Source organism: Alosa pseudoharengus, unplaced genomic scaffold (assembly GCF_046254945.1).
Source record: "Alosa pseudoharengus isolate Yale_2024_CS ecotype anadromous, Long Island Sound unplaced genomic scaffold, YU_APseudo_1.1 YU_APseudo_1.1_scf_24, whole genome shotgun sequence".
NCBI classification, from domain to species: Eukaryota; Metazoa; Chordata; class Actinopteri; order Clupeiformes; family Clupeidae; genus Alosa; species Alosa pseudoharengus.
In genome coordinates, this window is record NW_027468689.1 from 11121282 (window position 1) to 11139845 (window position 18564).

The window sequence follows — 18564 nt, forward strand, 5'->3', positions numbered from 1 at the left end:
TCAAGGCAGACATTGGGTTCATTTAAAGGTAGAGACTGACATTTCGATGCAAATTTTTTGGGTTGTATTTTATAACCAATGAATTACTCTGCATTCTGTGGTGTGCATTCGGTGGTGCGGTGAGGTTGAATTTCCTCTATAAAGCCTGTGTGTGTGTGTGTGATCACGGTTCCGTTACGGAGGAGAACGCTGCTGGTGCTGACGCAGAACGTGAGAGGCTTCATCTCCAGTGCGCCGCCCATCGCTGGTACTCATTTACGAAAAGCTCGGAGAAGATCAAAGAAGCTTGCGTTCCCCCGGGGGCTTCAGGTAGTGGATGCGTTTGTTAATATTTACCTTGAACAAGAAGCAAAACTGCGTATTCATGACGTGCGAAGAGGTTTCAGTCTCTTCACCCTCCCTTCCCTCTCCTCTGCTCAGGAAAAGACCAGATCTGCTCTCATTAATACATGTGACATGTAGCGCCGTGCATAATGTTCTTCATGTTCAGAGTTCCCGGGCTGTTCACTTCAGCGGTGACAGCTTTCTGCCTGTGATATCCTAGTCGATGCTTCAGCTCAAAGAGGCAGAACAAATGAACCACACCTTTCTATCCATGTAAAGTCATGCTGGGATATGCCTTATAAGGAGGTCAATTCATTAAAATCCCTGATACATTGGTGTTTAATCCCTCCTGCATGCCTCAGCGCTGATATTCAGTTAGGAAAGGGAGACTGAAAAAGAGATTGAGCTCGCTCGCTGCCTGTGCTGAAATCTTTATACCTCACAAAGCTCACAAGGTAATGTAGAGCTATAGTACCACTAACACACACACACACACACACACACACACACACACACACACACACACACACACACACACACACACACACACACACAGAGTCACACAACACAACACAACACAACACAACACAGCACATAAAAAATATAAGGAAAGAAAACAGAAAAGCAGGGAAGCAGCATCCTTTTTTTTCGATTTACGGCTCGATGCGAGCTCCCTGGCTCACACGTGTAGGAACATAACCAATTAATTCCACCCACACACATGGCATGCGGGGGTGCAGGAGGGTGGGGTGGAATGGTGAGAGCTGGTGCTGGTGGATTAGGTGGAGGTGGTGGGGGTGGTGGGGGTGGTGGAGTGTGGGGAGGTCGTAATGGAATGAAAATGGCGGTAATTGGAGCGGGTTGTTTAAACTGCCAATCCTGTAGTGGACCCGAGGTCTGAGTCAGAGGCACACAACGGCTGTGCTTTAACCTGAGGGCCTTCACGGCGCAGTATTACTGTAATGGGCCCGGTAGCGCCCGCTCTCTATCACTCTGCCTTTCACTCTCTCTCTCTATTTATCTGTCTCTCTCTCTCTCACTCTCACTGTCACTCTCTCTCTCTCACTCTCTCTCTCTATCTCTCTCACTCTCTCTCACTCACTCTCTCTCTCTCTCTATCTCCTTCTGTCTCTCTCTCTCGCTTTGCTCTCTGTTTGTCTTTCCCTTTCTGTGTTTTCTGTGTTTTCTTTATTCGGTTGCCAGGAGGCTCGTGAGCAGTGTGTGGCTGATGGCTGATGTGTTGTGTGGTGGCGGCAGCACCAGGGCAGACTGCTGCTGGGGTGGGAGGTTGGAGATTGATGTGCTGTACGGGGGGGGGGGGACGTGGACGTGGGGGTGTTGGAGATGTCAATGGCTCTGTGTGTGACAGGGAGCGGAACATTGGCGGATCACTCTGACTTGCCTCGGGTCAGGGTGGGTTTATCCAACCAAAGCGACTAAATCCTCCTCCACCCCCTATCTCCTAGTCTCTCTCCATCTACTTCACTAGGAGGAGCCAAGGAGAAAGTGGGCCCTCGATGAAACAACGTTGCATTCTTCACTCCTCCATGATTGGATACTCCCTACTTCACTCCTCCATGATTGGATACTCCCTACTTAACACCTAAGCATTTCTTGTCATTTAATGGACATCATTGGCACTTTCATGTTGTTCAGCCCTTCTTTCTCTGTGGGAGTGGACATAATTCATGGCTTTGGTGACCGTGAGAGTGTTTCAGCCCAGAGTACTGTGTACTGTGTCGTGATCTTGTTTTATAGAAAGTGACACACTCACACATGCACACACGCACACACACACACACACACACACACACACACACAGACACACAGACACACACACACACACACACACACACACACACACACACACACACGCCCGTGCGCACACATGCTAGATATCCACTCCCTCCTGGTTGGAGCTTTTTCTGTTTTTTTTTTTTTTTTTACTTTCTCTCCCACTGACGAACAGATGCTAGCGAAATTACGAAATTAAATCTCATTGTGTCTTCGCAATTAAATAATCCAGGCAAGAGAGCCCAGATCACTCTGTTGCTTCTGTTCTCCCCCTCTGGAGAAATCACAACCTTCTCAACCCGTCTCTCTAAAACCCAGATGGTGTACAAGAGTTTAAATGCAGGAGCTGTGTGTCTCGTTTTAAATAACTCAATATACATCCACAGTCAGGCACACAGCAACACATTGCATTTATATGGCTCTTTTCAAGGCACCCTAAAGCTTCATACCTCACACTGCTTTACAGTGATGGTGGGACCTCGCTAACCCACACTGTCAGATCCTGTTAGGTATATCAATTCTTGTTGGCTTATGACACATTTCTGATTACCATAAAAGACAATGAGTCACAGTCTGAGTGTATAGTCATGAGACAAAGCCATGAAGGTTTACAAGCGTCAAAGGACATCCATGTGAAACCATGCTAAATGTCACCAGTGGTGGCCCCCGTGAAGTCAGGAAATCACTTATACTCCACAGGACACCTCAGCTGGAGATGAACTAATATGGCTGAAATCGGTGCATGTATGAGGACTGACTCATTGGGACTCTTTGCTGCAGGCGGAGATGTGTCATGCTGGTGGCTATGTAAATTGTGAGGGTTCTACGGGAGAAGAGAACAAGGGAATTAGTAGAGGAACCGCGGTGCCCACCCACTCCATCATCCCACATGCTGCACCTATACCAGACAATGGCAGCAAGAATCCCATGTATAATGACATTCCTGTTTCCACCTTGCAAACACAAGCTTTGCCAGTACATCCTCTGAATTGCGTGAGTCAGGGGGAGAGTGAGTGAGTGAATGAATGAATGAGTGAATGTGTGGAGGGCTGAACGACTGAGAGTTGGGCTACACCAGACGCACAACTGAAGCTTCCTGTTTGCGGAGCATAAAAACAGTTCTGTAAAAGGTCTGATTTCTTTTTTTTTTTTTTTTAATGCGCACACGGCTATCATGTTTGGTGTAGTAGACAGTTCCACTGATTGTAGTGAAAGCTAATTGTTGCGGTTGCAGTTTGCGTGCCTGGTGTAGCAGGCTGTTAGTGTGTGAGTGTTGCGTTATGTGTGTGTGTGTTGTGAGTGAGAATGCGGTACGTGTGTAACCGGGGCATTTCCTGGTGTGTTTGTTCATCACAAGTGGATATGGCAAAGGCTGCCGTCTCAGCAGTGCAAAGAATGGACACCCGTATCTCCCAAACCCATTCCCACGGCAACAATTAGACTCCAGCTCTTTGCTGTTCGGTAAGACGGTGGCTTTTCAGGTGTGTTTGTGGCTCTACGAAAATGAATAGGGCTGCATCTCTTTTTATCAGCGCAGAGGCAAATGTTATGTGGTTTTACTCACTGTAGCATTTTACAATGCGCCATTCAGGCATTATATATCAAGGCTATTGTATACTGTTGGGCGTCAGCTAATTCTACAGATGTTTCTGCAAGCACATACTTACCATACCAAAAGAGAGAGAGAGAGAGAGAGAGAGAGAGAGAGTAAGAGAGAGAGAGGGGGGAAAGCAATGAATGAAATGATAAAACCGTGATAAATCATGCCTGGAGATTTGTGCACAGCAAGAGAATCTCCCACACAAGCTCGTTTTAAAGCCATGCGCGCGCACACACACACACACACACACGCACACACACACACACACACACACACACACACACACACACACACACACATCAGACACATACACACGCACACACACACACACACACACACACACACACACACACACACACACACACACACACACACACACACAGAGATCAGACACATACACACGCACACACACACACACGTACACACACACACACTACTCTAGACTATAAATCTCCAGTGCCAAATCTGGCGTAGTGTATCAGAGCTTAAGAGAAGCCGGGGCGCTCCCCTGAGGAAGCTGGCCTCAGTGGCCCCCTGCTGAGAGCCTCCCTCCATCTAGAGAGAGACGAGCGGAACAAATGCAGCTCTGCTGAGAAACACCACATCAGGAGGAGAGAGAGAGAGAGAGACAGAGAGAGAGAGAGAGGGGGGGTGAGAGGGGGGGGAGGCGGGGCAGAGAGAAAGGGAGAGAGGGAGAGACAGAGAGCGAGAGAGGGCGAGAGAGAGTGAGAGACAGAGAGAGAGGGGGGAGAGAGAGTGAGAGAAAGAAAGAGGGAGAGAGGGGGGGCAGAGAGAAAGAAGGAGAGAGAGAGAGGGGGGAGAGAGATACAGAGAGAGAGATACAGAGGAAGAAAGAGAGAGAGAGAAACACGCAGAGGAAATGGAAGTGGAGCAGTGCATAGTGTGTGTAAGAGAGGGAGAGTGATGGGGGGGGATTGACTTTAGTGAGAAAGTGGCAGGAAAGTGGATGAAGGGGTCCATAGCTGGAGAGGGAGGAGTGAAAGAGATGAAGTGGGATACAGAGGCAGGAAGATGGAGGAGGGAGAGCGGAACGAGGAGGCAGAGTGACTTTGATGGGACAGGTGCTTCCTGTAGATTCCTCTGCACTTGAGCACGCTGTCTTGCCATCTTCTCTAGTTTCTTCCAATACCACTGAACCACAGCTCTCGACAGATGTGTGAATATGAACTGGGAGCAGTGAAATTCATGAACCGCACACCTCAGACAGACCAACGCACCTGTTTAAGTGCACAAACACAGGTGGTGGAAGTGGTGGTGGAGGTGGTGGTTGTGGAGGTGGATGTGGTGGAGGTGGTGGTGCTGGAAGTGGTGGTGGTGGTGGAGGTGGTGGTGCTGGAAGTGGTGGTGGTGGTGGTGGATGTGGAAGTGGTGGTGGTGGAGGTGGTGGTGGAGGTGGAGGAGGTGGAGGTTGAGGTGGAGGTGGTGCTGGAAGTGGTGGCGGAGGTGGTGGTGGAGGTGGTGGTGGTGGAGGTAGAGGAGGTGGTGGTGCTGGAGGAGGTGGTGGTGGAGGTAGTGGTGGTGGAGGTGGTGGTGGTGGAGGTCGATGGTGTGTCTGCGGCAGTGGGTCCACAGAGCAGGACCAGGGATTAGATGCCATGTCAGAGCGTTACCAGGGTTACAAAGCATGACCGGGAGATCAGTCTCAGAGCTCTGCTTCGCTCAGCCCCATCTCTCAGCACATTCTCACTCTCTCTCTCTCTGTCGTGGTGTGTGTGTGTGTGTGTGTGTGTGTGTGTGTGTGTGTGTGTGTGTGTGTGTGTGTGTGTGTGTGTGTGTGTGTGTGTGTGTGTGTGTGTGTTGGCTGCTTGTATGTGTGTGTGTGTGTGTGTGTGTGTGTGTGTGTGTGTGTGTGTGTGTGTGTGTTGGCTGCGTGTGTGTGTGTGTGTGTGCGTGTGTGTGTGTGTTGGCTGCTTGTGTGTGTGTGTGTGTGTGTGTGTGTGTGTGTGTGTGTGTGTGTGTGTTGGCTGCTTGTGTGTGTTTGTGTGTGTGTGTGTGTGTGTGTGTTGGCTGCTTGTGTGTGTGTGTGTGTGTGTGTGTGTGTGTGTGTGTGTGTGTGGTGTCTAACTGTGTATAGTCGGCTGTATATGTGGACCCAAGCTTCTATAATCTCTCTGGCTGTGCATTCTGTGGCTCAAACTACATGAGGCAGGATTACCCATAAGTCCTTGGGAGTGACATTCTCGTCAGCTCATGCTAGCCCGTTAGATCAGATTAGATTAGATTTAAAATGACTTTACCTTGTTGTTGGCTGATTCTTCTCAGTTTCCTCGACTGTTTTCACAGTTGAACGCTTTACATTTGTTCCAGGCGACATTGAAATTAAACATTGTATGACTGAGAGAGTAACACTCTTAACCTCCTAACCCCTTTATGAGTACACACTCACTCTCTCTCTCTCTCACACACACACACACACACACACACACACACACACACACACACACACACACACACACATACACACATTCTGTAAATCCCTCTGAATAAAATGAATGAATACCTATCAATGAATTATATTTGTACTAGTTTTGGAGGATATGGAAAGGTATGTAGAGTAGAGTACGGTGTTATGATAGTGCATGCTGCACCAGAGCAGAGCTAAAAGCATGCTGCACCAGAGCAGAGCTAAAAGCAAGTGCTACTTCCTTGAAGGTTACGGTTCAGTTTAGAGGGATAAAAATGGCTGTCTATCTTTATCTTAGCTAGGCAAGTTCAGTTGTAGAGTTGATACACACACACACACACACACACACACACACACACACACACACACACAGGCAAGTTGAGTTGTAGGGTTGGGTTACCAAACCACACATCCTGTGGTTTAATATGTCATGCTCATGATGCAGCTAACATTACAGACTTTGAAGATAGGATATATGTGAACACTATGATAATGGTACGCTATTAAGCATTAGCTAAGTATTAGCAAACACTTAGTTATTCATTTATGAACCATTGTTCCCACATGAATGCACATTAGTAAGAAGTTCTTAAAGGGACACCAGGCAACGTGTTAATTAATCATCTTCGTAAGTATATGGTTAAATGACTCATTACGGGGCGAATGAAGGCTCTCTCCCCCGCCCCTACTGCCTGTAGGAAGAATATCCCACTTGCAAGTTCGTTGTATCCTACCCGCCGACCGAAGCAGGATCAGTTTACAGCACAGAGGCAGGCTAACGAAACGCTAGAGATTGTTGCAAACGTGTGTATAATGGCAGAGTCGGCGAAGAAGCAGCGAAAACCCTTGACAGAAGACGCAAAGAAAAGGAAAAGAGCTTCAGACCGAGCGAGGGGGAGTTTCGTAGAGAAAAAGCATCAGGCTTGCCTGGTGTCCCTTTAAGCTAGGCATTCATTACTGGTAGCACAACCATGTCCCATGCCCAAGGTTGGAAGGTTGTGCCTGGCACAGAGTGTGGATGTCCAAAAGCATAATTAGGTAAATGTTAATACACATGCACTTAATTGACTTGCATACCCCCAAGTAGAGTTATGTTGTTACCCTCATTTAAACAAGTGTATATTTATATTGGGATATACTTTTTTTACCTTGCAACTACAATGACATTGTTTTTAGACCAGAGTGTTCAACTTTTATTTTCTGAGTGAGGGAAAGCTATTAAATGCAGAAAGCTATGCATGTTTCTAACCACCACACAACTGGAAGGCCTTTCATTTCCTTCTAATTCACCACCAACACATAGTTTACTTCCCTGATTACCGGTACTCACTTTCCATTTAATCCTTTCAAGTCAGAATCCCTATTGAGAGTGTAATCACCATTGAAGTCATATCAATGGCATCTTCTGGCCTTCTCTTCTAACAGTGAGGCACTGCAGAGTATCACTTATAAGTAATAATCCCTTGTTACTGATAGAGTTATCAGGCACCACCGGTGCTACCTGTGATTGTGAAGCATATCAAAAGGAAATCACCAAAGGGGATCTGGCTGGTGGAAGTGTTTAGATGGTAGTCAGGTCTATTAATGTCACACACATGCAAGGCAAATGACAGCACACAATTGCACTTTATGTGCTGCACATGTACACAGAACATGTGCACACAGTTGAATTGTGTTGTTATGCCAAATGAGTTATGACATTCCATTTTATATTAGAATAGCCACATGCTGCTTCTGCTGTTGCCTCTCCAAGCTCTCTCTGTCCTCTCCCCCTCCTGTCCAGACCTAAAGGCCCTACTGCTGTTATCTTCCTCTCTGCAGTCTCCTCTCCAACCCATGGTGTGTGTGTGTGTGTGTGTGTGTGTGTGTGTGTGTGTGTGTGTGTGTGTGTGTGTGTGTGTGTGTGTGTGTGTGTGTGTGTGTGTGTGTGTGTGTGTGTGTGTGTGTGGATTTCTGTGTGTGTGTGTGTGTGTGTGTGTGTGTGTGTGGATGTGTGTGTGGATGTCTGTGTGTGTGTGTGTGTGTGTGTGTGTGTGTGTGTGTGTGTGTGTGGTTCAGTTCCTGATGTTCACTTGGCTTAACGTCTGTATTTCACTATGGCCTTCAGTCTACCAATCTATGCGTCTTTATTGTTTAGCAGGATGCATAGAGTACATCTTTACATACTGAGATACTGCCATGAAAACAGTCACAACACATTTTAACTGTGCTATGTCAAACATATTACAAACAAGTGTATTACAATTCTCAGGTCATTACATTGCAGAGTATGGGGCAGTATTCTCCTCCTCTTCAATCAGTCACTTGATTTTTCACAAAAGGAGAGCAATTTGTAATCACATGGATTGTTTTGCCAGGACAGCATGTGGTTGTAGGAATCTGGTCTAGACATTACACATCTCTCTGTTAGGTTGCTGGGCTGCCCAGGGCTCCAGTATCTGGAATAGAACCACAAGTGGCTAATTTATTAAACAAGTCTGCGTCTGACTCAGATCTCAGTGAATGGAAATATAAGTCTGCAGAAGAACAATAACTAAACCAGACACTTAGTACTCTTATGAGTTATTACAATATTAAACACAAGGATATGTATCCATCCTTCTTCAAATGTGACACATCTCTGCTCACTACCCCTGGTCCATTTTATGACCACTGGTCCTTGACTATTCTTTTAGATACTTGCTGCTTTTCAGTTGGTGGTAACATAGTTGTTTCACTCATCACTTGAAAGCTGAACGAAGGTATGTACTGGACTGGTGGTGTTTCAGCTGAACGGAAACATATAGAAGTATACACAAGATGGAAGTCTTTCTTACTCAGTGGTGAGCGAAGTGTTGTCCACCCACATCCAGCCTGTCCCATTTCCCTGTAGGCCAATCCAACCTGTTGTGTTCAACCCCGCAATGAATTCCTGTGACATACAGTAGGTCAGATCACACCGCTCCTAGGTCAGATCGCACAGCTAAGCATATTAATCTAACACACACACACACACACACACACACACACACACACACACACACACACACACACACACACACACACACACACACAAACACACACACACAAACACACACACAAACACACACACACACTCTCTCTCTCTCTCTCACACACACACACACACACACACACACACACACACACACACACACACACACACACACACACACACACACACACACATACACACACAAACACACACACAAACACACACACACACACTCTCTCTCTCTCACACACACACACACACACACACACACACACACACACACACACACACACACACACACACACACACACACACACACACACACATACACCTACAGTCACCCTCACCTGTTCTTTCCGGTTGTTGATGATCACCAGATCGGCCCCTGCGTCTTTGCAGTATTCTCTAGCCTCTGACCAGGTTTTCTCAGCATTAGAGCCATTGTAACACTGGCACTGGAAATACTTCCACAGAGTGAGACACCGGTACTCTGTGGGGACTAAGTGGAATTGACAGTATGTAAGGAAAATGCTTCAAATGCTTCAAATATTTTGATCAAAAACAAACTTCCACAAACTACAGAACTACCTTTCTCGTGCATGGCAGACATCTTTGCCAGTAGGTATTCCCTCTCTAAGATGTATTGGACACCCAGTCCTGTGGTAGAGACCAGCAGAAACACACACAGCACCACTAGCCCAGCAGATAGACAACGTAAACGCCTGGTCTCTCTCACAGCACCTTAGAAACAGACACACATACGTTAGGCACTGAAAATGATATAGTACAACAAGCTATAACAGAGTTCATGCTCAAGTTGTCTCAAGTTCAGAATGGATGGCCTTTATGGGATATATTACAGTGAAAATCAATTTAAAAGACATTTTCATGTGCAGTAACAGCTTTTGGTTACTTGTACTGTAGAAAGCCAGTATCCTTTGTATGACATTCGGACTGATCTGATTAGAAGATGTAGTGCCTAGGCAACATTAACTTAAGCTAGCAGACCCAATAGAATACTGGATACAACACATCATCTAGAGATTATAGTGTAAAAAATCACACAATTTTCAGAGCATAAATAACATGGCCAGCATCAAGCAATAATTGACAACCATGTGTGCATTTTTGTTTGAATCTCTGAGTCAAATTACCAATGGTGTGGTCTTGATTGGCCTTTTGGAAGTCTGCACAGGGTCGCATTAGAACGTAATAATTTCCGTCTTCGTCCATTTCGACCTCATTGGTGGCGGGATCCGCATCGGGGATGTCCATTTTGACATGACGGCCATCTTCACTCGACCTCTCTTCATCACTGAGCTGCTCTGCTAAGCCCTCCATTACAGTATGTCTCAAAGCTCATCAGAATCATGAGCAGTATGTGTGTGCATCCCACGCTGTCTTGTGTCCATAGTCACATCTCTATTAATGGCCAGAAATGTCATGATAGTTTTATATGTAGTGGTGAAGATCTGGCTCATGGTGTGTGTGTGTGTGTGTGTGTGTGTGTGTGTGTGTGTGTGTGTGTGTGTGTGTGTGTGTGTGTGTGTGTGTGAGTGTGTTAGTAGTGTGGTTAGCTCTGTTATTCCTGTGTGCTCTAGTTAACCTCGGAGGCACATCATAGAGCTGTATAGCCACTGCAGACTAGAGGTATTGTCTCCGCTGAGTGACGACCAAGATGGATGGTTTTGTTTTACGTCCGTCACTGTATAGGTCTCTACATTTATATCTGTAGCCTTGTGGTTCTCATGATGCACAAGAAACAGTGGGTTAGGTTAGAGTCTATACAGTGACATATTTCAGCTTTGACTTTGCTCCTAACCTAACTGACAGACTTACTGTCACTCACACATTGACTGTCTCATTATCTGTTTTGTCTCTTTGAGCCTACATCACATACTGAACTATTTACAGTATTTCCACACATAATATCATGCTATGCTATACTGTTACACTATCAACGTGACTGAATCCAAATCACAAGGCATGTTATTGATGTTCAGTGTTTCCCACAGAATTAAATTCTATTTGTGGTGGTAGGTTTGCAGAATTAACTTGAATGCAACAGTTTTTAACAAATTAGCGCAGCGTGGTTATGATGCTAACCAGATATAAGCACAATTTAGTACAACCTGGAAAATCATTGTGTGGTGGTCAGTGTTGATATTGTGGTGGGCCGCCACAAATAAGTCAATGTATGGGAAACACTGGATGTTTATTATGATGTAACATGTCACAGCATGTTATAGATGTTTATTATGATTTAACATGTCACAGGATATAGAGCCATAGAGATTACATCTTTCACTGACACACTGACGTAGGATCCAATGGAGGGTGTGGCTAAATGTAAAACAATAATGCAAACATATACAGTATAAGAAGTGTTTGGATGCATTTGTGTGGACAAATGTTCCATATGCAATCTGCTATTCAGATCCAATACGCATCAGTTGTCTCATGTTCCTATAACTGTATGTTTTGTTTGTGTAGTGTTTGTAAAAAAAAACACATTGACAAACAGTCCTGATACTGACTATCGATATTTATTTGTATTTGTTTGTTGCATTATAGCACTAAAACACTACAACAGTGAACATAAAATGAGCAAAGTAAAGAGAGTAAAAGGTTCATTCATAAATGGCACAAACTGTTGTCATTGTACAATTCACTTCCTGGGGTTTAAGGACACTCCTTATTAAGGTTTTTGTTTCTCTTACAAGGATAATGTGCAGTTAGTGAAGCATGGGGAAATGAAATAATCTCTTAAATGACACAAAAAATCCTCTAGAATAGAAAATTATGCATTTACACACATATCGTAAATGTGCTAATTACCAACCATTTTGTTCGAAAATTCTAAAAGAACAATGTTTTTAATACTTCAAAATAGTTTGGTTCTTACCGGGGCTTTTACTGCCTGAAATATCCGATTTTGTTTACCACGCTCGGAGTCTAGGGCTGGGCCTATACCTAACTTTTCTCACAGCACATCAACGGTTAGCCCAAGAATTCTCGTCGCAAATAAAAATTCCACTGGAGCTCCAAGTGGATTTGTACACACATCCTTACAACACAGTTTACAGCTCTTCGAGTCATGGTAAAATTTCATTTTTGGTACATAGCTATTTTAGATGCACTTATGGTGTGGGTGCTTGCGTTTCTTTAAGAATCCGTCGTCTTGGTTTGTATAGAAATTAATATTAAGTGACAAATACACAGGACGGTTGGTAATATGTGACATTCCGATACATTTATTAATTTTGATAACACTTATCCAAAGCAACTTACAAATGAGGACTACATTGCAAAAAGAGGCCTCGGGCAACAATGCGTACTACTTTTAGAAAAAAACAGACAAGCCTTGAATTTCCCCTTGGGGATCAATAAAGTATCTATCTATCTATCTATCTATCTATCTATCTATCTAAGTAAACACATGCTAGGCAATGATGTAGGGCACAGAGTAGGGGCTATTCATTTGTTTTACATCAGCTTTCATTATCTCACCTGTACTATACAATACATCAGCATGTGGCACAGTCATTTCTTCCTGGATTAGTTAGCTGCTTTTTCACAAAGGGGGCGATACGCATAGCTGCATGGATGGTCATACCAGTTGGAGGTGGGGTTTTGGTCATTTGGTCTGGTGATAATACAATTCTCTGTGTTGCTGGGCTGTCCAGGTCCCCAGAACACTGTCCTGAAATTGAAAGGAATTTTTAATGCAGCATTAGCAAAGTGTAACTAACTGATAGTCCTACAGTGTTGTTGAAGCCATAACCATTATAACCATTGCTGATGAATGATTAACTGACGTTTCAGAGAGCGGTCTACCAGTCACCCACGTCCAGTTCATTCCACATCTTTGTAGACCAATCCAACCCCATCTCCCCAGGCCATTAATGTAAACCTGTAGTAGTAGCCAACAAAGTCAGGTCCAGTAAAGGTCAGACAGATGTATTACTCACACACACAAACACACAAACAAACACACACACACACACACACACACACACACACACACACACACACACACACACACACACACACACACCATGCAACTGGTGTCTAATCACTAATCCCACCATCAAAAAGTAAAAATGAACTGAACAGGAACTGGACTTAAAGGAACACGCCACCCAAAATCAGTAGTGATATATGTTCTTACCGTAACTTTCACGAGTTGAGTCGTACCTCTCCCGCGTCGGTAGGTGCACTCAAACGCTCTGTCGCGCGGCGCGAATGTTGCTATGCTAACGGGCTCTGCCGTGGCCGTAGAGATAGGCACATAGCAGTATTCAAACACCTCCACGTTTTACCTACTTAAATACAGTTGCACGAGTAGTTGATGAAAAATGTTAGGGCACACAACATGAAACGTGACGATTTTCCAAGCGAATAAACATGAGAACTACAATGTGTGGCGCAATAGCACTTGGGAGTACTTCGACCAAGCGTGGTAATATTATTAACACCTAATTGTAGATCCTATCCACCACAGAGTTTAGAATCCATGCTGGATCGACCCTCAGCCTCTCCCTCCCCTCTGAGCGAGAGAGGCACACACACTAGAGATGCGCTGATGGGCTATTATTTCAACCATAACTGCATAGCAAAACTTATCATCCATCAGCCATCCATCAGCACCAAAGTTTGTTGACCAATTTTCAAAACTGCACCTGCCCACCATCCGCTGGTTGTTTTAATGTAGGCTATATGGGTGATGCAGCGCTGCTGACGTGAGGCTAGAAAGCCCTTGCCTGTTCTAGAAAGACTGATCTAATGCAGCAAATATATTAAAAGGCAAAAGTCGTACATTGGCTAGGCCTATCCCCAGAATATCAGCAGCAAACTCAGTCTCTGTCGCGCAAAACAGTCTCCAAATAAAACGCACATCGGCCTGTTGCCTATTCTGCCAGCTTGTGACAATATATCGTCCAAAATGCTTGATTGCATTGCATTCTCCACATTTTTAGCTACATTTTCATGTACCACATCAGCATTTTTGTTCAGTGAATCTTTTGTAAATTGCTTTACAATTACCGTCGGGCCCTTGTCAGCAGACTTCGGCTTGCCTCTTGCCATATTCACTCCTTGTCTTCCGATGTCATTTCTGAGTCATCTACAGATGTTCACCTCCCTAAATAGAACCAACTTCAACCTGTGTTATATCCTAGATGAGACTGGTTATTTTGTTTAGATATTAGCCTATATATAAAACACATAATTGTAGCCTACCATTCAGGGAATAGGCATTTAAAAGAGAGACAGAGAGTGATATGACTAAGAAATGACATCAGGCGATGGCAGTGCGAGATGTTCAGAACGTAAGAGCTAAAACTTCTACAAACTCACTAACATCCACAGCGGAAAAAGAAGGTAAGAAAAATAGTCGAAAAACTTAGATGTGTAAGGCAAGCAAGCAAGTTTGGCGGTTGTTACTAAAAATGTGAACATGCACGTTGCATTGTTGTGCGGTGGACTTTCAGAATGAATGGAGTCGGAGTTTCTTTAATATCGAGGCGTCATATTTGTCCGATGGCCTGCTATAAAATGAATTGCGATGTCTGTCTGAAAAAGACGCGCTCGTGCAGTCAAAATGAATGGGAGTCTTCAGAACAGGCTTGTCAGTCAACCTGACATAACAGTGTGTAAAGTAGCCTATAATATGAATGACTTGTTATTTTATCAAGGATTTCTTTCTTTTTGCAAAAAATAAAGTACAATATGCATTAATTAGTAGGCCAGGAGCATGCTGAAATTATGTGGCAAATTGCGTTTTTTATTACAATGATAAAATTGTAAAAGGACGTGACCGAAGCTGAGGCAAGCCAGGCAATAGGCCTATAGGCCCGACGGTAATTGTAAAGCAATTAACAAAAGATTCACTGAACAAAAATGCTGATGTGGTACATGAAAATGTAGCTAAAAATGTGGAGAATGCAATGCAATCAAGCATTTTGGACGATATATTATCACAAGCTGGCAGAATAGGCAACAGGCCGATGTGCGTTTTATTTGGAGACTGTTTTGCGCGACAGAGACTGAGTTTGCTGCTGATATTCTGGGGATAGGCCTAGCCAATGTACGACTTTTGCCTTTTAATATATTTGCTGCATTAGATCAGTCTTTCTAGAACAGGCAAGGGCTTTCTAGCCTCACGTCAGCAGCGCTGCATCACCCATATAGCCTACATTAAAACAACCAGCGGATGGTGGGCAGGTGCAGTTTTGAAAATTGGTCAACAAACTTTGGTGCTGATGGATGGCTGATGGATGATAAGTTTTGCTATGCAGTTATGGTTGAAATAATAGCCCATCAGTGCATCTCTAGTGTGTGTGCCTCTCTCGCTCAGAGGGGAGGGAGAGGCTGAGGGTCGATCCAGCATGGATTCTAAACTCTGTGGTGGATAGGATCTACAATTAGGTGTTAATAATATTACCACGCTAGGTCGAAGTACTCCCAAGTGCTATTGCGCCACACATTGTAGTTCTCATGTTTATTCGCTTGGAAAATCGTCACGTTTCATGTTGTGTGCCCTAACATTTTTCATCAACTACTCGTGCAACTGTATTTAAGTAGGTAAAACGTGGAGGTGTTTGAATACTGCTATGTGCCTCTCTCTACGGCCACGGCAGAGCCCGCTAGCATAGCAACATGCTAACACATTCGCGCCGCGCGACAGAGCGTTTGAGTGCACCTACCGACGCGGGAGAGGTACGACTCAACTCGTGAAAGTTACGGTAAGAACATATATCACTACTGATTTTGGGTGGCGTGTTCCTTTAAACAATACGCTTCATACCATACATTTTAGATAGTCAAAATAGCCCCCCCTCCCACACACACACATACACACATACACACATACACACACACACACATACACACAGGTATGCATGCACACATATATTCAAGGCCTCTTTCTCAGTATTACTTGTTCCTCCTCACTCTCGATGATCACCAGATCAGCTCCCATGGCTTGGCAGACTTGTCTAGCCTCAGACCAGGGTTTCTCAGAAGCCGTGATGAAATAACACTTGCTGTAGACATTCCATCCTCTGGGACATGGTACCTCTGTAGATAATATACACAGTTTGCAGCGCAATCTATTTTTATTGAAACACTATTCTGCTAAATAAGTCATTTAATTGATTTGTTAAATAATTAAGGATCATTAAAACAATCAGAAAACATCAGAAGACAACATACTGCTCAGAAGCTGGTCTCTCTCCTGGGTTACGTTGTTCCATTTGGACTTAAACAAGTCACGGTCAGTCTTCAACTGGTCTCTCTCAGTCTTTAATTGGTCTTGCTCGATCTTTAACTGGTTTTGCTCGATCTTTAACTGGTCTCTTTCGGAGGTGTATTTGACACACAGGCCGGTGGTCAGGAGCAGCAGTAAAACGCATAACACACCCAAAGCCACAGTGACCCACTGGAGCCAGACGTTTTTCTGTACTGAAAAGTCCAGATGACAGACCCAGAGTACAACAGAGTGTTATTACAATGCACAGAAGCATACCATTTCTCAACATTTTTTACTGTAGATTATTAGTAATTTCATGATATCATTGATTGCATACCCAATCTTATATATACTGTATATATAGTTACCAGACGTGCTGGATGTAAAAGGCTTTTCTGAGCTCCTGCTGGATCTCATGTTGGCATATTCATCCGTCCCCTCAGCTGTGCTGGCTGGTTTGGAAATCTCAGCATCCATAACATCATCATAAATATCCTCCTCATCCATTCTTATCTCAGCAGTTTGTAGCATTACTAAAGCACCTTCAGAGATCCCTCACTGCTAACCAAATGAGCAGTGTGTGTAATATGTGTGTGTATATGTCTGTGTAAGCAACACTGATTATCAAAACAGAGCTAAAACACATCAAAACATAACAACAGCAAGAGGAAGCTGTCTGAGATGGTCTTCAGTTCTGTTAATCTGTGGTTAATGAGAGGAACATACAAAGGGCATGACACCATTGCAACAAAAAATGAGCTGGAAATAGCTATTCTTTTAGGGTTTGCTTATTTAGGCCATAGAGATAAGTGTTTTTGTTTCAGAACCCCAGGTCCATTGCCCTGTAGTGGACTTTCTTATTCTTCTTTCGCCATGACACAGTGACGGAGTGCCGTCACCACGGTTGAGTATGCACTATGACTGCCATGCCAACGAGCCTGGCTCTCCCGGAGACCTGGGTTTAGGGCCGGGTAGGGTCTGCTCTCTCCCTTTGCTACATATGGTGTCAGAAGTGGGATGGCTGGCCGTGAGGTCATCAGACGTGTGCCCAAAGTGTTAGCCGCACGATTAGATGTTAGCACCCTGGGATGGGTGAAGCACTAGTGTGTGGGGCACCCTGGGATGGGTGAAGCACTAGTGTGTGGGGGCACCCTGGGATGGGTGAAGCACTAGTGTGTGGGGGCACCCTGGGATGGGTGAAGGAAGGCTGGTGGATGCGTGAGGGGTGACGGTGTGCGTGAAGCCCGTGAGCGCGCTTCCCAAAGGAGAGGGCAGTGTGAGGGAGTGCCATCACTACGGTTGAGTATGCACTCTGACTTTCATGCCAACGAGCGTGGCTCTATGTCGTTGCGGTCAAGCTCAGGTTTAGTACCCGGGAGACCTGGGTTGGAGGCCAAGTGGGGTCACTGCTATGTCCCTTCACTACTGATACACACAAATGATGAACATTAGTTGCATAGACGTATTCTTTTATTGTGACTTATTGACAAACCAAATATATATATACTGGTGTATATATATATACATAGACACACACACAGACACATCTCTCTCCCTACCTCTATATATCACAACATTTCTCTGTTGTGATGTCTCCAAAAGCATTCATTATGCTGATATACCTGTAAGTGAGTACAGTATTGAGTGAAGTCAGATGTACAATGCAAAGTTATTAAAAGACAATATTTATTGATGTTGACAATTAAGCAATAAGGCACGAGTGACAGTAGCCTGGCCACGCCCAACTAGATCTCCTTTCAGGGAGTAACTAGTCTCTGGAACTACTTTTACAAACACAAAACAGCCAGAGGATGAGAGTGCACTGAAATGAAATAGTATATAGTTCCAGTCTCATGGGTATGTTGTGTCATGTATCACGTATGTCACAACATAAACATTAATATTCTCTCTTAAAGGAAAATTCCGGTATTTAGCACTTTGAGTCCCGTTTCTGGTTTATTTTGGATGAACTAGAGTGGTGGACACCGACATTTTGATGATTGGTCCTGTCTCGACTTTTCTGATTAATACGGTAAAACAGAGAGGAGCAAAGGTAGTTGTGCCAGGTGGTTGTGGGGTATTCCGGTTCTGGGAGGTACAGAGCACAATTGTCTGTGTCGCTGTTGGGCTGTCCAGTTGCCCAGAACATGGGCCTGAAATTGAAATGGAAAGGAATT

General features: G+C 44.5%; 1 protein-coding gene across 2 annotated transcripts in view; it reads left to right on the top strand.

The window, feature by feature from the left end:
- unc5cb (unc-5 netrin receptor Cb) overlaps positions 1-18564 on the top strand; it is a 217764-nt gene that overhangs the window by 102810 nt on the left and 96390 nt on the right. The window lies entirely within an intron of this gene.